The sequence below is a fragment of the Phallusia mammillata genome, chromosome 8 (genome assembly GCF_965637545.1).
Source record: "Phallusia mammillata chromosome 8, kaPhaMamm4.hap1.1, whole genome shotgun sequence".
NCBI lineage: Eukaryota > Metazoa > Chordata > Ascidiacea > Phlebobranchia > Ascidiidae > Phallusia > Phallusia mammillata.
This window is the reverse complement of record NC_137259.1, coordinates 15,483,552-15,507,416: the sequence shown is the minus strand read 5'-3', so window position 1 is coordinate 15,507,416 and position 23,865 is coordinate 15,483,552. Positions and strand designations below refer to the sequence as shown.

At 34.6% G+C, this 23,865-nt stretch overlaps 1 pseudogene across 1 annotated transcript; it reads right to left on the bottom strand.

Moving 5' to 3' along the window:
- Nucleotides 1–445: 445 nt before the first annotated feature.
- LOC145204074 (uncharacterized) lies at nucleotides 446–23,509 on the bottom strand (annotated as a pseudogene). Its single transcript, XR_013853448.1, has 17 exons — nucleotides 23,356–23,509; nucleotides 22,777–22,917; nucleotides 21,832–21,964; nucleotides 20,118–20,266; nucleotides 19,003–19,548; nucleotides 18,060–18,612; nucleotides 17,300–17,519; nucleotides 14,639–14,809; nucleotides 13,822–13,961; nucleotides 13,208–13,371; nucleotides 11,277–11,338; nucleotides 10,591–10,640; nucleotides 8,224–8,379; nucleotides 6,816–6,931; nucleotides 5,455–5,538; nucleotides 3,733–3,868; nucleotides 446–3,056 (listed from the first exon to the last, which is right to left on the bottom strand). The product of XR_013853448.1 is annotated as an uncharacterized LOC145204074 (transcript).
- Between the last annotated feature and the right edge of the window lie 356 nt (nucleotides 23,510–23,865).

Below are 23,865 nucleotides of genomic sequence, written 5' to 3'. Positions count from 1 at the left end.
TATCTAAAGGTGGCTTCAAATGCCGTTTTAAGCCTCCCAAAATTCTTAACAACGCCGTCGCTATACCAGTTACTTCAGTTTATCCTACGATTTGACAATCAAATAATGTCCCGCAAAATGCACAGTCAATGTCGCTGTACGATTCCAAGGGTAAAATACACCAATCTTACATTTAGAATCGGCGAGTTTTGTAGTGTAGCAGCTAGCGTAAAAAATATCTAAATCTGATACCAATTTGTTTATTTGAAGGTCCGGTAGGCAAATAAATACCTTACCTTGCGCTTTAGATTTTGACAATGGCTCGGTATGTGGTACAGTCAATGCAATACGTGCCTATATTGCTATCCTTAGCATGTGTTTTAGCAGCTCCTGTAAAGTCCTGCTTTGAGCAAACATATGACCGACAGTCAAAATTAGCCCGAAAAGCCTTGGACATAAGACACTCTTGCAGCTGTGATTTTATTACTGTCCGTGTCCGCTAGAAAATGCGAATCTAATCACTACAATGAGAGCATTGAGCAAACAGCAAAAGGGGGCAGATAAAATGCGGCGAACAACAACAATCTACAGCGCAAAACTTGTACAGCTTTCATGTCAAAGTCAATGATAAACTCTGAAATCGGCGCGTGCGGCGTCAATGAACCATTTCACACTGTTACGGCAACGGTGGTTACAGCACACTGGGTTATATACAGCTAAAGGTGGAAAAGCAGTTAAGTTTTGTCAAACTTTTTTACAAGTTTATGGGACTTTTATGTTTTCGTAAAAATAAATATATGTGACAAATTAGTAGGAAGGCTTTATACAGTCAATTGTGCAGTCAATTGTAGCGTTTTTTTTGGTTTTAGGTAAATACTCAAATTTTTTATTAGAGAATAAAACGAGAGAATACATTTTGCTAAAAATATGAAAACTAAATTTATTTTCGATCTTAATAAAAGATTTGTTTTCAATATCAGGCAAATGTAAAATGAAAAACCCAAATGCATGCATTTTGCCTTGAAATGTTTCCATCACTTTTTAATGTGTTCAAAAACGAACATCTTTTTGTCATGTTTAAATTTCCAATTACAAGCAATACCCGCAAATGCGGTGTTATGAAGCCAAGTGTGCCGCAGAAAACGAATAAATATAGCGTCGCATTTGTAAGTACAGGGTTTAAAAAGCCGCGAGCCACAAGACAGTGTAAAAAAAGCGGTAACAATCAAAAAGTTGGGAGTCTTTTGTGAAAAACGAGGGTAAAGTATTGTCAGATACAACTTTACATGCTAAACAAGCACAAATGGCGGATTTTAGATTTAAATGGGAATCATAGGGCGTCTCTATAATTTTTTTGACAAAATGCAACGAACTGTTTTCCTATTGGCAAAAACATTTATTGAAACAAATTAATTGTTCTATTTTCAACATCAATGTCAACGACGGATTGAAACGTCACAAAGAGCTTATTATGACGTCACGGTGACCAATTCAGCAATTTGAAATTAAACGAAGCAAAAATGCGCGGTTAGCCTTTATAGAAGTTACAAAAAAACTAAAAAAAAACACGTTTCAAAAAATCGGCGCATCACAATGAAGTTAGAATCGATCACAAAAGCTTAAGGTTACAAAAATTCCGAACACGCTGCATACAGAATCACTGAGGCGTGCAATCACGTGACCTGCTCAGAATGCGTATATTTGTAGCGTCGCCACGTCATAGGCGTGTGAACTTCGGGAAATGATTAAATTCCTACATTTATGTACAAGCCGTTTCGTTTATGTTTTGGTAGCACAGATTTCGTTTTTACGTAAATACACCGTTTTTGGTAGCACCGGTGCCTTTAGTACCAAATTTTATTTTGCAGTTGAGTAGAAAAATGCCGTACAGTTTACATGCGATAAAAAAGTACCAGTTCATATGATGGGGCACGCCAGTCGGGATAAAAAGTACCAAGTTTTTTGCTACCTTCTCAAGAAAAAGCGCAACGTAAAAATGTGAATGCGAAGCTAAATGAAGCAAAACTACAATTGCGGGTATTATACAAGCGTCTCCGTCTACACACATGTAGAAAAAGGTTTAATTGCTTTTGTCTGTAAGTCGTCGCTTGCAAGTGAACGCGCGATGGCGCACACGAGCATTTTACAAAGCGGAAAGTGAGCGCAAAGTTGCGGAACATTGTAGCAAGACATCATGGGTTCGAACCCCGCCGTGGGTAATTGCTTTTCTGTACTTTATTTTGTGCCGAAATTAGTTGTCAATGTTATTTTTATTCCCGTTGATGACGCCACGTGATTTTGACGTCACTAAAGTTAGCATTGAATATTGCAAAATATATTCCTGATTTTTGCAGTTTAAGCATTTTCGAATTGCAGTTTATAGATGTTGTGACGTAATTTTAAGATCTTATGACGTCATGTGCGAGCAAGCGCGCCCAGGATGCAGATAAAAGATGACGAAACAATCACGTAACACTATTACGATCCGCACATAAAAGCAAAACAAAACATAAAATCACTAGAAACGAAAGTTCAACTCAAAAGGCTGCTTGTTCAGAAACAGCTGGTTTCAAAAATAAAACCACATGCTATTTGTGCCCGACACTAAATATGAAGAAATAGAGAAAAGATGACCATAGCCTCGCGGTTTTAACAGAAAATTAGAATAAAAATGGTATATGTGAATCTAAACAAAACATTTTTCGGATTAACCAAATCCGGTTTAACCGTGGTTTACTGTATTCCCAAATCCAAAATTGAAAAAATATATATATTTTCAAATTTCTCCTTTTCGTTTTTTAGTGTTAGGGCAACCCTGGATCACGTCCTTCGGGAAAAAAGCCAGTCTCAAACGGTAGAAGAGGTACAACTTTCCCGATAACTTCTCAGCTGGTGAGGGGAGCGTATATTTACAGTAATGTCGCTTGGGTGTTGGGGTCGTTCCACAGCTCAGTGAGGGTCTCGGGCAGCTGTGCGTTGGACGCTTGCGAATTGCGCTGCTGTGATTGGTGGGGCCCGTTCCGCTTGGTTAAATGCTGGATCACGTGGTCAGGAAGGGCGCCTGTACCCGCTGCCTGCTAAAATGTAAAATGTTGTTATATTATGAAAACCTCAGACTAACCCAAATAGATCTAAGCAATTTTTTACAAAAACTACATTTAAAATATCTAAGTGCGCTACCTACCGGAAATTAGCAAACTAGTGTGCTGTGAGTTCCTGTGTTAGTAGCTCCACCTTAAACGTAGTGCTCGGCTAAGGAGGTTATTTGACGAATGAATGGACATAAATGAATCTTACTTACATGTACAGTAAACATCAGTTATAAACCGCATCCAGCTAATCCGGATTTTCGCCTATTTCGGACAAAAATTGAGGTACAAATGGGTTATTATGTGAAATATAAAACTGTGCTTTTACAAAAATCTTCCTGAACCAACGTGCGCTCAATACAGATGATTTATTTCTTTATTTCTTGCTTAGAACTGAGGATGCCATTATATCGGCGAAATCGATATTATTTACAATACATTGCAACACGAAAAACACAGATTGATTTAGGTGTACTGAAAGTTTCAGTTTACTAAGTTAGGGTTATTCTGTGGTGAGACAATATCGGTTAACCGGGATCTTCGCCTAATCCGAAAAAAATATTTGGGTCCAAACGGGCCTGGATTAACCGAGTTTTACTGTACCACCAAAGCATGTCGAATTTATCCTTACTTAAATAACTCTCATTTAGTGGTTGAGTCTTACCGTATTTTTTGTGTAATCAAGTGCATTGACTCTCCTTCTACCATCTTCATCAGCTTGCCTTGCCCTTTCTGCTTCTTCAATCAACCAGTGACTAATTCCCCCAGTGTTGTTCGTTGTGGCTGTTTTCATATGAAGTCTGCACAGCAAATTTTGTCACTTTATAAACATAAAATTGTTTGTGACTTTTTGTCATGATTTTTAAATAGATTGAAACAGCTATGTTTCTTGAATAACGCTGGGAACAATCACATACAGTATATACTTAAAAGTAGGATCTCAGGGCTCATTGCTTGGTGGATGAAAACTATAATGAACCATATGTCTGTTAATTAAGTTCATGAAAAATATTTATGAATAACTTGATGTTTTTCATTAACTTGAATAACCGGATAAATTTTATAAACCCTTAAACTGCCAACTATGATGTCACAAACGGATGACGTCACTCAATTGAAACTAGAAGTGTGGCTTAGCACATATTGCCCCTGCATATACACTATAACCTATTTTAAAACATAAATATATTTCCTATGCTTATTTTGTATTGGGTCCCATATTAGTCACCGTCTTTTATAACCTTAGTCGTTTCTGCAGGCAAAAACTCATGGGTCCCCACACATGCAAAGTTGAAAATAATGCAATTCAAGAGATAACAATGAGAAAGTCGGGTGTTGTAAGGTAAAACACAGTGACCGGCACTGGGCTTAAATAATAATGCTATGTAGAATACGAACTATAAAATTAGATTCACCCCAGATATTGTTTGAAGTATGTCCTATTTAACGTTTTAAAAAACTGACCCATTTTAGGGGGCTAGTAGGGTAACTAATTGGGTTCGACACACAAATTAAAAAATATATAAAAACTGCAATGACTCAATCAATAGTACTGCAAAATTTCAGCCCAATCCGCCAATGTTTAAAATTTTGACCACTAGAGGAGTTTTGAGCAACAACCGTTAATGTTTCTGACATCATAAGGCTGTTGACAAGCCCCTAACTGCCATGGCGCAAAAACGACCACCAAGCAACCCACCAACGAGCAACATACAACTGGTTGCCCTTGTAACACTATTGTGCCAAAGAAATGTTTCGTTTGTGGTGCCCAGTAACATACAAATACGTTTTACACTTTAGGGGCTTGTGGGGTAAATGTTAGGACTACAGGGTTGAACACAACAATCGACACCTATAAATGGCATACTATAAGAAATCCAAATTTCAGCCAATTCTGACACTGTTTGAAAACTCACACATTTTAGGGGGCTAGCGGGGTAAATACTGGGGTTATCAACAAAAACAAAGTGGGATGCACATCTACATGAATATATCTACCATCTGTGTAAATTTCAGCCAAATCCATCAAACATTTGACGGAAAAACGAGTCGGACAAACTTTGGGAAGAAAAACAAAAGAAAAAAAACAATTCGAGTAAAATCAATATGTGTCCCCTTCAGGGAAGGGGACCCATAATGATGATGTAATTAACCCCCAAAATTGTTTTTTTTGATTTGGTTATTTTTACCCATTGGTTGTATTAACTATAGGGGGGCAAATGAGCAACCCGAAATTTTAAAATTTACATTTTTGTCCCTCTTTCGTAATATTGTTTTGGTAGAACCACCGAGCAGCACTCAATTTTGAACCACCACAGACATTTGTTAATTAAACTTTAACTTAATGTATAAACAAAACCACAAAAGCAAATTCAAAGACTCTTACCCGGTCGGCATTTGTTCTTCCATAATTCTTCGTCTTTCCTCTTCACGTCGTTTCTGCTGCTGCTGTTTCAGTTTTTCAATTCTCCTGTTAATACAAAAGAATAAGATTTGTTATTTTCAGGCAATAAAGGTAATTAGTGTACAAACTAGTAGGGTTTGGCCAAAACTGCATATGTTCTGTTTGGTCGAACACCAAGCATCTCACGTTAATGCTCGGTGTTCGATACTGGGGTTCTGCCTCAGCTCAGTCTGTCCCTAGTATGCACCCTGGTTTAAAATAATTTTTATCAGACAAAAACTATGGCAAATGTTTTTGTGAAAAAGTTAACATTGCTTGCCATTTTACATTGTGAAATGCCGATTCACTATGAAATGTTACTGTTAGCCAAATGACCTTTTTTTCATTCAATTACCCCTAGGTTCTGAACAAAATTGTGCCTAAATTTGTAAATAATTTTGCTTGCAAAACTAAAATTTTTTTCTACCTTGTATTATACCAGTGGATGTTAAATTACCTTTGAGCAGAAAGCTTTGCCATTTTTAAATTGTAAAATGCAAGTGGTAGGCACCAGCTGGACATGAATATTTCACATGCCTTGTTCATATCTACTCGAGTCATCAGGATATACATTATTAAAAAGTGCATGAGCGCCATGAGGTAATGCAAATATATTTTAATTTTTATCCAAACATGGCAAGTGCAATTAAGGTAAAAAAAAACTCAAGCTAGGTTGAAAAGTATATGAACCATTATTTAGACCGTTTTATTGTGACATATATTTCCTTTTTTAATGTAAAAAAATATGTGATTCATTTTTGAGTTGAATTTGGTTCTTTATTAAGCAATTTTGGCCCGGAAAAGGCCTTAGGTAGGCCCTTGATCCAAAAAGTAGAAGTTCCATTTGTGTTTGAAATTATTAATTTAAACTTTGAGGCAGGGGTGTCCAATATACAGCCCACAGCAGCATTTTACATGGCCTGCGACTGTTGTTTCAAATTGTGTTGTGTATGGCCCACAATAGTGGATTTTGTTTTTGGGGTTGTGGCGACTTGCGACTTCTCGCAATAGCTTCTCATGGAACTTTATTTACTGATAAAAATAAAGTATACATTGTGCTGATGCAATAAAATCACAGAATTTCTATAATTTCTGTATATTTGTGATCTAAGTTAAACAATTTAAAAAAGGGTCTTCAACTAATGAAAATTGGTCACCATTTGGACACCACTGTCTTAAGGTGATATTTTACAAACACAAATTTAGGTGTACACAGCCGTTCATATAATTTAAGTCAAGTCTTTAAAAACCAAAATACTTACAGACATATTTTATGCAAAACCATGTCCAACTGCAATAAATACCTTAGTTCTTCTTCTAGTTTCATCTCTTCTATCCTTGCTTCCTCCAATCGTTTTTCTCTTTTTCCTCCTCCCTCTTGGCTTCTCTCTCTTCTAAACTCCTTTTGCTCCTCCATGAGCTGAATATTTGCACAGGAAAAAATGGTGAGAAATAGTTAAAGAAATATTTAGTTTAAAAAACCCTGCTTCAGTTTTTCAGTGCTTGGCCAACATACTTATCCAAGAAAATAGGATTTTTAGTTTTTTTATTTGAATAACGGACCAGAAAAATGTCAGCCAATAGTTGTAACTTTGACATAATATTATTAAGTCACATTAGTGATATGTTTTTACAAATACTTAAAAAATATTTCTATTTTTCGCACTTTGGATGTAGGTTGTTTGTGTTTCTGAGATTTGCTTTTTAATTAAATTAATTTTCTGTCCTTCTCTTTATATATATATACCAAGGAAAATTTTTGTATCGAGTGTTTATTTTGCAGTGTTAAGATTTTGTTCCTATAGATTTCTTCAGTTTTTTGTGTACATTTTTAGGGTTGTTATAAATGAAACAGTCACTAGTGTAAAGCATAAGTCTACAAGTTTTCAATAATAGGTAAAATTCAACTGTAAAATGTCACCCAAATTTCTGTGTGAAAGGATGTTCAATTTTTAACAGGACCCCAAAACATATAATATTAAAACTATAACTGAACAGTATATTGTATTGCACAGAACAGTACAGCAAAACTGCATTGCATACATATTAAACATACCACAATTCATTTACCTTCAGCTTCGAAAACCTGCTAAATACATTTAATCCAGGATTATACCATAATACCATACCAGACCTAGTTTATAATGCATTGGGCACTCTACTGAGCGCTGTGTAATACTTATGGCAGCAAGCAATACACTTATGGTTTCAACAGTAACACTACTACAGCTGATAACTGGGTACTTCCAGACTTTGAGGTTGGTTACTTCAAACAAGGCCATTGACATAACCTCATTGAGCTATGAGATTTAGAATGGTTTAAATATTAACAGCAAAAGGTGCACACTTGCTAGACAAGCATGATGCATTGTTGTAAGACATTGGCATGATTTTTCAATCTTTGTGATATTGGAAATATTTAGTTTTGTTGTGAATTGGTTTAACATGCAATACTACATTTTGAATGTTATAAAGTTGCAAAATCTTTTTTTGCATTTTGGGGGCCTGTGAGTGAACTGCTGGACCAACAGGGGTGACTATTATGAGATACATATATATTACATAAGTAAATTTTGAAAAGTCTGAAGCACTTTTTCTTAACCAATAAGCAAAACAAACCCACAATACAAAGTAAAAGAATACATATGAAACCATAACAAGCAAAAATGGCATTGACTACGTTATATAAAACGTAACATTTTTTTGTCCTACCTGTTTTCTGAGTGTGCTGTCATGATCGTAGCGTTGTCGTTCAGCATCAACAAATGATTGTTCAACGTCCAATTCATACTGAGCTCGCTTCACATCATAATCAACCTCATCATCATCATCTGTGCCATCTTCATCATCATATGAGCTGTAACGACCCTAAAAAATAGAAGATAACATTTAACTAGAAGGGTGGCTTAGCACATATTGCCCTTGCACATACACTATGATCTATTTTAAAACATAAATATAATTCCTTCACTTATTTTATATTGGGTCCCATATTTGCCACCGTCTTTTAAAACGTTAGTTGTTTCTGCAGGCAGAAACTCATGGGTCCCCACACATGCAAAGTTGTAAACACTGCATTTCAAGAGATAACCATAAGAAACTTTGGTGTTGTAAAGTAAAACACTGTGATTGGTACTAGGATTAAATAGTCATGCTATGCAAAGTTCAAACTATACAAATCGACTCAATTCAAGCATTGTTTAAAGTTTGTCTAGTTTAAAACAAAGAAGTAAAACACAACAATCGATACCTATAAATGGCATAACATTTCCAACAATTGCCCACTGTTTAAAAACTCACCCATTTTAGGGGGCTAGCAGGGTGACTATTGGGGCTACAGGGTTTAACACAACAATCGTCATTTGTAAATGGCAAATTGTACAAGCTATCCAAATTTCAGCCAATTCCGACCCTGTTTAAAAAATTTATCCTTTTTAGGGGGCTAGTGGGGTAACTGATGGGGCTACAGGGTTTAACACAACAATCATCATTTGTAAATGGCAAATTGTACAAGCTATCCAAATTTCAGCCAAATCCAACCCTGTTTAAAAATTCACCCATTTTAGGGGGCTAGTGGGGTAAATGCTGGGGCTACAGGTTTTAACACAACAATCATCAATTGTAAATGGCAAATTATACAAGCTATCCAAATTTCAGCCAATTCCGACCCTGTTTAAATATTCACCCATTTTAGGGGGCTAGTGGGGTAACTGATGGGGTTCTTCACCCTAATGTTGAAAATATGAAACTACAATGACCCAAACAACAATCCTGTAAAATTTTGTCCAAATCGGCCAATGTTTCAATTTCGACCACTAGGGGGCGTTTTAACCAACAACCGTAATAACTTATGACGTCACAAGATGACCCAAACAACAATCCTGTAAAATTTTGTCCAAATTGGCCAATGTTTCAATTTTGACCACTAGGGGGCGTTTTAACAAACAACCTAATGACTTATGACGTCACAAGGCTGTGAACAACCCCCTTGACTGCTATCCGCAAACACGTTCACCAAGCAATCCTTAAACATGAGTACCATATGTAGTTGTCTTTATAACATCACACAAAACTAACATTTGTGGTGCGCACAAACCACATTTTACATTTTGGGGTCTAGCGGGGTAAATACTGGGGTTATCATGACAAACGAAGCAGATGGCACATCTACACAACTATATCTACCATCTGTGAAAGTTTCATCCAAATCCATCAAACATTTCAGGGCAAAATGGGGTGGACAAACTTCAGGGAAGAAAAAAAAAAAGAAGAAAAAAAAAGAAAAAAAAAAAAAAGAAATCGAGTAAAATCAAGATGTGTCCCCTTCAAGGAAGGGGACCCATAATTACATCATTTAAAATACCGTACAGTGCACCAACCATGTAACTTCTGGACCACGTACTTAGTATAACTAGGCCATGTGTAGCTGGTTCTGGACAATGTACTTGGTAAAGTATGAAACGTACTATGTATAGCAAGGACCATGTACTATGTATAGCCGTTTTTACAAATGTCACATTTGGAGATTGTGGGTGAACTGCTGGGTCATCTGGGGTCAAACTTTTGGAGGATCAACTTTGGATAATTAACTAACATGTGTGTAAATTTACATCATTTTGAAGCACCCTTTCTTGACCAAATGCATGACACAAGCCAGCATTAGACAGAGAAAAAAAACAGACAAAAACAATATGTGTGCCATAATGATATTTAATTGCACAACTTTTACCAGAGGTAGGTTTTATTAATAATTTCTATTGAGGATATGTATTATTGAAAACCTAATTTAGTTTGCAGGTAGGCTAACAAAAACTAGCAAAATTTATCTACGTGGAAAATTATACATAATAACCGTTGCTTTTCAGCTAATTTTCTTCATAATTTTCACATACAAAAGCGCACATTTGTTCACTGGGCAATTTAATGAGACTAAACAACTAAAAAAAAACCACCAGCTAATAGAAAACAGGCCAGGGGCATTTTAATTCCTGGCCTCAACTCTCCACGTCGTGCATTCCAGGAAAATCGTTCGAAAAATTCAGACTTATTTATTTACTATGGTTTAGTAATCTTGCCTACCGGGCGAACATGTGTGTTGGATGTAAGAGTCACCGCTGGCCGAGATTCGCCTGCAGATAAAAAGAATTTATTTGAGAATAAATCCACTCGAAAATGTCCAGTATTTGTGGTATTTGCATCTTAGTGCATAAAGAGATTTAAAATTTTTGAAAAGTACATTCAGGCCACACACATATAAAATTAATGTAAAAGTTTTAATAATAAAAGTTTTTATTTAAATCATAAAAATTTTGTGTTTTAAAAATAGATGTTTAAAAATTATTTTTAGGTAGTAAACTGTTGATGTTTTTTGACTTACAATAATAAAGCAAAGAATTAACAAAAACAGTTTAAAAGTTGCAATTACATGTTTCTCTATACGGCTCTATTGCTTACATTTGGTAAAACATGGAATTTAAACTGTGCTGTAATACCTAAAACATTGGCCGCCTTACAAGTATATCAACAGAATTAAAATTCACAATAGCTGTTTTTCAGGGATGGCATGGTAAGGTAATGTGCCATAGTAATATACTAGCCTTTTTTTAAATACGATACATAAAAGGTGTTAATTGGTCAACTATAAAAAGTTAAATTGGGTTCAAATTTACACAGTCATCAAATCTAGTGTTGGAATCACAAAAATACTGATGACTTGAACATTAATATTTCAGAGTGTTTTGGAAAAACAAAACAAGTTTTCTTACTTTGTGTTGGATTGCTTGGTTTGTGAGCAGCTTGTATAAGATCAGACAGAGGGTCAGAGGATCTGAAAAATTAAAAACAACACCTTGTTAACATGGAAGAAGGTTAAACAGTAACGTTGATTGTTCATCACTGAAAAATAAACTTGCTTCAATAAATTTTGATCTCTATAATAACCTGTAGGTGGGAATGCATTAATCCAAAGGATTTTTGCAAACTAATAGAATGAAAAATACAATTTGTAATAACATTAGTCATATAACAACAAGCAAACAATAAATATAACCATTGTTTTTTCATCTTATCTCAGTTTTTTGGTTGGTTATCATAGTATTGAAGGCATTATCTTGAATCAGCTGGTCACCAAGCATTCACCACCATATTTGGTTGGCTTGAACATATGCCAAATGCACTTAGACATAACAATCACAAGGCAATAGCAAACTGTCGCAACAGGTGCATGTAAATAATTTATTGTACTGTTAGACAAAACATGTTCAAAAATTGTTTAGTTAAAAAAATTAGAAATCTTCTCCCAAATAATATACAGTGTTTTGAGTGCATTCAGTGTCATTCTGGTGCAATCATAATTTTAAATGTTTTTTGATCACTTGAATTAAATATGCATGTTCAAAAATTACTGCACTTTAATAACCTGAATGGGCGTTAATGAATTGCTTATACTTTTCTGTGAAATAAGAAGGCTGTGGTGCAGACAACAAAAAATGTGTAACAGATTTTCTGAAAATTATATTGGAAGAAGACATGCAGTACAATTGATGTAATACGCTATATCGTCTTTACATCCTACAATTGAAGGAAAAATTGATCTAAAAATACCCAGAGAGATTTATTTATTGTGTTAATCATTTGTGATATTGAATAAGCTGTATTGTATATGCATGTAAAGCCCTATTAAATAATATATAGCCACCAAGCAGTAAACCATCTGACTAAAATTGATTAAATGAATGTTTATTTGCCTGATATTCACCCAATAAAAATGCCGTTTTAAAATTGAATTGTACCTACAACCCGTCTCTATACATAGTATCACCAATGTATGATTTTCATAATAGGCAGTCACATTTTTCCTCTTAAGTAACAGACTTTTTACGTTTGTATTACTTGTAAAAGACATAGATCAAGAAAAACCTAAAACAAATTCCATTTTACAACCAACTTTACACATTTTACGGACAATTGACATGTAACATATGAATATAAATTCCATCAAAAGGGGTTCCAAATTTGTCAAGGACATTGATGCGATTGAGTTTAGAAACCAGATAGCTATAAAATGTATTGGTATGTAGCACACAACACACAACATGTACTGATGTAATTAGGAGCCGAGAAATATGATACATTTGCCATCTGGTTGAATCATTGATAGACTTGTTGTAGAAACAATAATTGTCAGAATAGTGTTTTATTACTTTCACAACCAAAAGCACCTTTATATTTATGAATAAATATGGTTTGTTTGTTTTTTTAACATAGATCTCTTCACTGTATTATTGAATTAGCGTATTTTCAACTGATACAATTTGCAGATGTGCTGATTCTTTTTACAGTGAGCTATTATGTTGTTGTGTATAAACAAAAAAAAACTCAATAAAACACAATTTTTACGGAAAAAAATTATGTAAAACAACTCAACTTTATAGAACTTTTCTGGCAATTGTATTTATACCCTTATTTACCCTGATGAAAGCAACCTGTATAGGACGTCGAAACGTCAGTATAAAATACAATTGCCAGAAGAGCTCTATAAACTTGATTTGTTTGGTAGCAACAGCTTATATATGTAAAACGACTGTTTGACAATTGTTTTTTTTTTTTCAAATTTTACTAGTGTAAGCCTTATAATTAGAGACATAGTTTTACAAGGAGTCAAAATCAATGGCCAAATGGCCTAACAAACTTGTACCTGTAACTTGATGGTAGAGTAGCAGATTTTGGGTAAGGTTGTTTAGGTGAGAGTCGACTCATGGCTGACTGCTTTTGAGGGGGAGCGTCCTGGGCTGCGGGAGGGGTCAAAAGATCATCTGGTGGAGGGGGAAGGTCATCATGCATATATGGGGAATGGTTTTCCTGTGAAAGTACAAGGATTTGCATAGACACAAGAATTATTTCAACTTAAGGAATAGGGTCTTTAAAAGTCAACTGACTGTACTTTTATAGCATATGTGCAGAATTTGTAACAACCAAAAAAGATATTACAAAAAAATCAATAAAAAAATCTGGTCCTGTCTGAAACAAATTAACTTGTTATGTTCTTACTGCAAGAAATACTGAAAAAGTGCCATATTTATGTACCCATATATCTTGTATTTTTTTTTTAGTTTTTACCCAAATAAATGTTTTAGCAACACAGAAGCACAACTATGCAATCATTAGTGAATACCATCACACAGAATAACTTAATTTTCCTTCCATACTTATCACAATACCCACGACCTAGTCAATGTTATCAAAACAGTACAGAAAGCTATTTAAACATTAGGAAGTCCAACAAAAGTTCGTTTCAACACACAAATGTACCTTTTCATTGTTCAAGTCTGCTGTGTTGCCATTCACCATTTTTGTGGTCACGACTGGGGCTTTGCCCTTGTCTGAACGAACCTGAACGAAACCCCTCGGAGTCATCACAACTTTTGTCCCGCTCAGGCGGAGTGGATTTGCTGCTAACAAAGGTAACGTAAGATTAACCTAACTTGGTAACGGCAATGGTCATGCCTGGTGTAGGCTTTATGCCTAACTGAAACTGAATGTTAGTAAAGTGCAACGGTTTACTGCATAAACTGCAAATGTTAAAAGAAGAAATGTTATTGCATTGGATTGTTTTGCATTGGATTTTTTATTACATCTTGCAATTTAATGGAGAAAATAACGGCCCAAATAGACGTAAAAAGCGTGCTTTATTTTTTCAAACGTTTTGGCAAATGCTCATGCCATCATCAGTGATATGAAGGCCACATCCGTTACACCCATTTATATACATCTTGCAATTGTTTAAACTTTTTTTTATTGTTTCATATCATGTACTCCAATAAAATTTGTTCTCATAAAGATAAGATTGGTAAAAGCAATTTTAATTTCTTTTAAATTTGTTTATAGTTTCACTTCCAGAACACATTAACAGAGAAATAAGATGCAGAAACCTAAAAATATTATTAAAGTAATGTCAAACAAAACTTAATCTATACAGAGCGTATTACTATTTTAAAATCTTTTCAAATAAATTCTATTAAAATTTACCTGTGTGCAAACTAAACCAATAAAAATTCATTGCTTGCATGTACATAAACCAGAATTCAAAAAAATCTACAAAATGACTTCTATAGTTTGAACAACTTACTCTTTTTTGCTTTGCCATATCTTCGAATGTCCAATGACAGATTACCAGTGATAACACTGTCTACAATAAGCTGTACAATCCCATCCTGTGTTAGCGTCGAATCAAGTCGGACATCATTAATAGCCAAGATCTCATCACCAACGCAAAGTTGACAGATATCTGCTGCTCCACCTTAACACAAAACAGTTTTTATAAACACTTGCACAAAGATAGTTTGGGAATTAGTTGCAATAAAACATTAATTAAGTGTCCGAAAAAAGATGATGTTTGGGAGATGTTTCATGTTACTTTTATGCAGTGGTTCCCCACCAGAGAGGAACTTTAAACCTCGAGAGAAGGAAATTACTTTAAATTTTACTTTAAGTGGTTGTAAACAGACACTTAAGCTCTGGGAATTTGACCTGTGAAGTTGATAAAAGACCCAATTTGAAATGATCTTTGTATAGTTTAGCATCTACTATGTAGTATGTATATTAAGAAGAAATTAAAATGTTTTGATTTGTTAGGAGAGGAATTTTGTCAAAAAGGGCAGGGAACCACTGCTTAGTATAAGCTTTACAAGGGGGCAAATTACATTTAAATGTTTGTAAAAAAGTTATTTTTACACAATAAAGTTTGTGTAAAGGCAACAAAAAAACATAAGACACAAGCACAAGATCGCATCACTACTAAAGCAATTGCAAATAAAAAAGTTAAAATAGCCAAGCAAACTAACTGGACACAAGAGGGTTTACAACTATTTGTCAGGTGGCGGGAAGTTCCCTACTTTAAGAGAATGCTTTTCAGGTAAATAGGTGATCTATTAAGTGGGGTAAAGGGATTGGTACCAGTCACATGTTCTGTGGTGCCAGTTGCCACTATTTTCCTGTTTGCATAAGTAAAAAAATAAAAGCAAAAAAAAAGGTTTTAAATTTTTTTATGATTTTGCACTATAGGTTTGCCTCCATTTTCTGACATTTGTCATTAGGTTTTCCTATGTTTGATGACAGACTCTAGTAGTTAAATGGATCATATTATGCAATGCAATTTACTAGAAACCTTTAAACATAGTTACAGCCAAACTTGGACATTAATTTAGCAAGTAATTGACTTGTTCATAAAATCACTGTGCACATGTCAAGACAAACATAAAAACTTTTGCGTTAAACAAGATTTGGAATTATTCATATACCTAGGTGTGAGTTATTTATGTTTATACATAGATAATGATTTTTAATTTTTGTCATCACCAAGACAGTGTTGTGGCTGTTAATGGTAGGCAAAAAAATCATTCAAAGACAGTTTCCAACATTTCAAAGAAAAAAAATGGTTCAGAATGGTTCATGTTTATTTTTAAAAATATTTAAATATATTTAAAAATAAGTTTCTTCAAATAGAGTCAAAAATATAAAAATTAGACTGAAAATTTTGCAGCACTATAATAATGCCGAAGTACTATTTTCAGGTTATCATGCAAACTATAATCCCTTGAACTGGAGTTATATTGTGTGGGAATGTTACTTGACCAAGCATCACACAACAATTAGGTTATCAATACTCTCCATCAGATATTAATTGATTGTAAAGGCTACTTGACAGCTTGGATACCTAACAAGTGTCATAACTAATCATTGGTGGACGTATGTCATTAGAGCGATAAAATTTCAAGTAGACCACCCCTGGTTGTCCACATGCCGTTTACATTGAGTATAATAGTATTGTGTTCTCATTCATAAAAAAGGGAAAATGGCCTAAGCAAACAACCAAATAATGTTTTGAGGGCATTTTGTACAAGTAAAAAAAAATATATATATTTGCGCCAAATGTCATTAAAACTAACAATATTTGTAAACCACAGAAGAGTCACAATTTACATGTGATTTCAGACAAAATAAAATGTCAAAAGGTTTACTGTAGCGCAAAAAATATAATATTTTATTGACTGTGAAATGAACCCTGGTATGCATGTGTTTATGGTCGACGAATTTATAGCTTTAACCAACTGTTGTGAGAAATGTGCATAAAAGACTAAACCAATATTTGAACAGCTATTAAGAAGTGACAAACAATGCATGCACATTTGAATTGCAAAGTACAGTTTCACAACAGTAGGAAAACTTTACCTTTTATGGCACAAGTTCATTACTTTATACAAAAACTTACCGCAAGTTTTTATGTCATACACTAAACCATGGTTGAACCAGATTCAGTTAATCCGAAGCTTCGTCTAATTTGGACAAAACTTGCGGTACAAATGATTTGTAATGTGATAAGGCTTTAACTAATTGACATCAGTTAATCCGGATCTTTACCTAATCCAGAAATATTTTTGGACCAAAGGGCAAAAGTTATTCTTTTATACAGACTTCCACAAACTCTGGATTAGGAAACTAGGATATGGGCTAACACATTTTTTTGTAAGGAATGCCAGATAATGCAAATCACAAGCAAAAATTTTCATAGCTAGGTAGTGTTGAATTTTTTAACCATTTTTTTTTTTAACTTAACCATTAAATTCACATGTTAAGTGCAAAATTGAAAAATATGCATCAAAATGAGCCTGGTACACCTTTAATCATATGCCTCAAGCAATGCAGTGCACATAAAATGCATGCATAGCCCCTTGCTTATTTGTAGCGACAATATTTGCATGAGTAGTGTTAGCAAACACGAAATGATTACCTGGGCTCACTGTGTTAACAATCACTGGCTTGCCGTCATCACCTCCACGCACAGTAAATCCAAAACCCTTCTCGCTTCTTGGTCGTTGGTTAATACAGATCTTCATGTCATCGAACAAGGGTTCCGAAGCATTTGTTCCGGCTCGTGGTGAAACTGATTTTTGTTTCACAGACTGCACTGTAAATGTGGGCCCAGGGTCTACATTCTTTGGCTCTGAAGGCTAGAAAACAAATTTAAAATGTTATTCACTTGAATCACAACAATCTCTACTTTCTTGTAGGTTTTCACAGCAAAAAACCTAATCATAATCATATTCATATTCAGAAACATTATTTAGTAAGTTAGGTAACATGTCATGTTTTGATGGGTAAATGTGTGACAAAACTGTTGTAATATACATAAATTTAATCCAAAGTGGGGACCAGCCTGTCTCCAGAGGCATTTGCAACAATAAAATGGGTCTGGAGAATAAATGGACTAGGGGTGCCAGATAAGTCTGGCACAACAAAATACAGCAAGAAATTTGATCATGAATATCTTCCATATAACATAGCCAATTTCGTGAAATTCTTTAGGTCATATGCACTAGTTCTAACATGAAATCTAGAGCTTAGTAACTGCGGGAGCCTTATCAAGCTTTTTTCTTGAAGTTTTTTAAAATAATAAGCTGTTAAGGGGTGATGCAGAAAAAAGTCTAAGAAATACTGATTTAGTAGATAAACTACTGTACATGTAACATACAGACATACTTAATACCTACCTTGACAGAATGATGGCCATTCATCACTGGTTCATTTCGGACTGGTTCAACAACCGTCGGCTGGACAGGAGGATCTGGCTTTGGTGGATTGGGTAAAGTTGCAGATCTCGACCAATTTCTAACCACAGGGGCAGGATTGTTCTGTTTTTGTTCGATTTCCCAGGGAAGGGACTGTTGGCGTGGAGGTAGAGTTTGCTGACGAGGACTCAGCTCCACTGAGGAAGAGCTATCTTGAGAAGCTGACATGCTGTGCTCACTATGGGAATAGCTTTGGGGTCTGTAATTGGACTCTTCCCCATGAGGGTTGTCATGCTTTAACAGGGCCGAGAGGTGTTGTGCTGTTGGCCTTGCAGGCTGATCCTTTTTCTCTTGTCCCATATTCTCCCACATGTTGCGCTTGTTTGCGAATGCTGTTTTGCGTTTTTGTTGGAACTTGCTGGCAGCAGGAGCCTCAAAAGGTTTTGGTGCATTTAAACTGAGGTAATTTCTGGGAAGTGTTTGAGCTCGGTCCGATTTTGATCCCAGGAATCCATAATCAGATTTTGGTCTTGGCCTGTGTAAAGTACAGTAAAATGCTTGAGACTATAATATTGCATGAAATTGAAAACTGTACACAAACTAAAACATACAGAAAACAAACACAACATAACTAGCAAAAACTTGAGAGTGATTTTTTATCTTTTATTCTGTTTTATCCTGTGGTTTTGTAGGAAGTGAAGATGCCAGTTAAGTAAAATATATAAAACAAATATATGAGTAAACCTCAGTTAAACCGGATCTTTGCCTATTTTGGATAAAACTCGAGGAACAAATGATTTCAAGTAAATTAACCGATTCTGTAGCTTAAAAAATATTTTCCTTCTCACCTACAAAAACTTATTTTGAAATGCACTTGGTAATTTTCTAATTGTAACTAGATTTTATTTAGAATAGATAAACATACTTGTTGCGATTAGCATCAGCATTTTTTTTCCTTCTCATGACTACAGAGGCTTGTGAGGAATACGTTGATGAATTAGAGGGTGGAGATTGACTGCGGGGTCGTGAAGCATTGTAACTAGCACTTGCAGGAACTGATGGATTGATTGGTCGAGCAATTGACGACGTCTGCTTTGGCTGGGGTGGACTAACTTGGCTATAACTCCTTGGTGAAACCTTGGCAATTACAGGGGTTGGTGGCTTGGCAGCTGCTGGGTCAGTGGTTTTTGCAGGAACATGGTTGATCACTGCAGTTACTTTGGAGGTGTATCGAACAGGCTGGACCACTGTTTTTGTTTCTTTCGGTGATTCCTTTGATGATTCATCTGATGAGCTGCTATCTTTATGGGCGCGACGGATGTTCGGAACTGAAATGGCACCCCGATACGGCATTTTCTTTTTACTGTTTTTGTCAGCTTCAGGTGTTTTCGTTGGCAAACCGGAATTCAGTGGGTCGTCGTCGTCAAAAAAATCTAGTTCACGACGCTTCCTGGGATCATAAACACTGGTTCTAGTAATGAAAATTTACAACAATGATGAAATGAAACGCACGCATGCAGAAACGCTATGTTGAAATGTGTTAAAACTATTTAACGTTAATGTTATGAGTAACATGCAAAAATAAATTATACTTTTAAGACCCAAATTATAAAAAATATTCAAACAGTTTAAAATTTGACACATTTTAAACCATATGAGACTAATGAAATGTGTATTTGTGGGTTGGAAATTCAAAAAAATATGTGTGCTTTCATAGAATGTGGAACATAGTTTATCTGTATGTGGTTCATGCAACATAAACTAAAATGTCTACCACTACAATCTAGATATCTAATCTCAGTTATGAAGCACTGTTTTTGCAGTTGCAAGGCATGAAAAAAATACTTTGTTTAAAAAAAATGAAAATTAAAAACAAGGCTTCAAAAGTATTCTCAAACCAAAGTGAATCAAAAAAGGTTGAAAACATGATGTTAGAAAGAAAAGCGGTAATCTAACACAAAGCAAAAACAGTTTAAAACAACCATTCTTTAAAACCAAGCCTTCACAAAAACTAAACATTGGGTTAGTAACATATCGTACTTGTCCTCAACAATTTCCCGGTAAGTTTTTGGTTTCCTTCTTGCTCCCAACTCCTGTTGCTGCTGATGTTCAATGGTCTCTCGGTCTTCTTTGCGCTTCAAAGCATCAAGGGTAGCACTTCGCCTGCGTGTTTTCCAGTTTTGCAGTTTCTAAATGCAGCACAAACACACTGACTGTCGAATATGACCAGTAGAAATGTATAAATGATTGATGTGACGCAAACGTACTGAAACCGTTACAACATTCTCGCAAACATAATAGACCAATGGGAAGGAGTTATACCATGTACTATGTGTACAAAGCACACACATAAACATATAATCTGAAAGTTGATGAGCACATTTAGCAAATATGTAGAAGTTACAAGCCACTAGCTTAGCATGTAGAACATCAAGTTGTGGTTTCCTAACCTTGCTGTCTAAATTTTAACTATCTTCGAAAAACAATCTAGTCATAAAACACTCAACCTCAGTAGTAAGAACCTAACTGTAATAAACAGCATAAGAAACACTGCATAATGTAGGAGCGATTTTAGTCATAACAAATACTCAGTTCTATCAAATGATAAGGCTAGGCCTTTAAATATATATATACTTTGTCTATACAAACTTTACTACCAAACAAAAAGAAATTGGTTTTAAAAGTAAAATTAGATTATGAAGCAATTTATACCTAGAACTGGGGAAAAATTCACCTTAAAAGTAACTTGAAATCAATAGGTTTTAAAAGTTATACAACACAAAACACTAAGCTTATTTTTACAAGCACACTTACACAGAGAGCACTGGCAGCAAATGGCAAAGGTATAACTGTTCTATGTGCACTTGTCACAATTACCCTGGGGCATTGGGCAGCTGCTATATAGAGCCCATAAAAGATGAAACACAATAACATAGTAACTGTTTTACACCTGTTTGAACTGATGGCCATGCAGTGGATGCTGTCAATCATTTTTTTATTCTGACTCGCCAAAAAGTTTACATAATAAATTATTTCTTCTTATAAATATAGATTTAATTATATTTATTTAGTATATATGTATATATATTTATTTAGTATAGTGTATAAGTTGATTCACTTATTTAAATCAGTCTTTGTCAAAACATTGTACAGAAAATAGTATTGCCTCAAGCAATACAATACTGAAAATTTATGGTAGAGGCAAATGTCAAATGATATATTATTACTATGATATACAAACATACAATGTTTACAAACTTTAAAAAAGGCATGTTTTGGATAGTATCATCAGGAGAATTCAAATTTTACTTTGTTTGTGATAGCTACATCTTCTGTAAGTCTACACAACAAAAGTTTTACCATGGAATATAATTCAAGCAACAGCAGTCATAAATACATAGTACATGCAAATAAGATAAACATGGGGTCGGTAATCTGTAAATGTATGACCATTTTAATGTTTAAGAAGGGTTTGTGCCAGCTAATTTGAACAGCATTTATAAAACAGGTAGATTTGTATGTGTAGACTGTATTTCAGACAATTAAATCAAAACAAACTTAAAACATATATTTTTTAGTTTTAATTTTAATCATAGCGATATATAATTCTATCCAACTTAACTTAAAAGTAAAATAATGAAAAAACACCTCACATGCCAACCTTGTCACACATATCAGGGGTTGCCAACCCCTAAGATACACAAAACATGGGGAAAAAAAGAAAATGCACATAATAAACAAACAAATGACTCACTGAAGTCCACATTTCTTCCTCTTCCTTCAGTTGTTCTTTAACATGTTGAATTTCTTCGTATCTAACGTTGCGCTGATCACGTTCCTGATCTTTTTCTTGTTTGTCCACTTGCAGGTCACTCATACTTTTGCTTCTGTAAATGTGTACATGAAAGGGTTATTTTAATATACAATGGTAAATAACAAAATCTAATATGCAATTGAATATACGAGTATTGCTCTTCCAGCAGTTTTATTATAAATAATTGACGTTTCTACGTCCTATACAACTAATAGTTGTGTTTAATGTGTGTTTTGCAGCTCACAATTTCTAGTCACACAAAAGCAAATAAGACTAGCACCTTAAAGTCACAACTTCTTGTCACACAAACAGGTATATTAAAGCACATTTAGGCTTTTTAATTAGGGGATTCAATCAAATGATGGCATTGAACAGGGCAGGGGTTGTTAACCTTTATAGACGAGATTCCTTATTTAACAATTTAAAACACTTCCACTCCTAATATACATAGTAGATGCTAAACTTCTGTGTCTGTTTTGCATTTTGTCGCTTTAAAAGAAATTTGTCTTGCAAGTTATGTCATTATCCTGATGAAGGCGTCTTGTATAGGACATCGAAACGTCGATTGTTTACAATAAAACTGCTGGATGAGCAATACTTGGTCATACATTATGCCTGGCAGCAATAGCTTATTTCTTTGGTCAACTTCACAGGTTATATTCCTGGGGCTACAGTGTCTGGTTACAAATCACATGTAGGATACAAATTAAAGTAAACTCCTTCCCAGTTGGAAACTACTGCAACAGAGCTTAGAAAAATGTAACAAAATCAAGTGGTGGACCCTCTTAAAATTTCCACTACAGTCATGACAACAATACCCAATTTTTTTCGTTTTTTTTAATTTGACTATACCATTTTGTTTTATGTAATATAATTTTTCTGTACCTCATGTGTTGCCTAACATAGTCCATTGGGTCACCAGTTGGTGTTAGAAACTTTTTGTAATCATCCTGTTTCTTTTTGCGCAGTGCAGCTGGCATGTGTCCTGTGGTGCGACGGACCATCATGTCATCAACATCTCGGTGTCTGCATTGTATTAAACGTAGATAATGTGATATACACAGACAGTGAAATGTCAATCATTTTCCCATTGGGAAGTGACAATGAGGTGTTACACATGGGTTCAAAGGTACATCTCTAACATATCATGTTAAGACAATTTGCATAATAACTGATTAGGAATTTATACTAGCCGTAAGAAAAAAGTTTACACAAATTTACATTGAAATTTTTGGAGCAATTGGGACAAGGAAATTGACAATAAAAACAATGGTACACTGCAAGGTAGACAAAAAACATAAAATAAAAAGTAATAATTTGAGGACATTAAGAAATGGTCCTCTAAGCACGTTGGCAGTTTCATGCAAAATTGTCATTTAAATAGCAACAACTAAATTACAAAAAATGGTAAAAAACACAGAAAAAAACACAAGCACAACTTCTACTGTTTTCTAGTTTAACTACCTTGAGTCATCAGCAGCATCATAGCTGGAGTCTCTGGAATGATCCGACATATCTATGGTGAAATTTCAGCTCTCGAAAATATATACAATGTTCAGAAGTTCCAATATAAGTTAAGTTTCAAAACATGTTGTTTCACTGAAAATAAATGTTTTATATGTTAACAACACACATATTACAAGTACCAGAAAAACGCAATAGAAATTTACAATTTATTTTTGTCAGCTATAAAAAACATGAAACTTCGCCTCTGTTATTCCTGTTCCAATAATTTCACTGTCTTAAACTGCAATTTGTATTCTGGTTAACTGTTTTTTTTTCAGGTTATAAAATAAGTTTAATTGTGAACTGTTTTCCATTAAAATTGGAGTGTTTAAAACATTTTAATTGTCTATATTTTAACCACTACACTTAACAAGCACTAAGATGACATTAATTTGCAATATTACAAATATTAAAGAGTTGTCCCAATCTTTGAAGTGTGGTAATTTTTTTTTAAATAAAAGAACACAT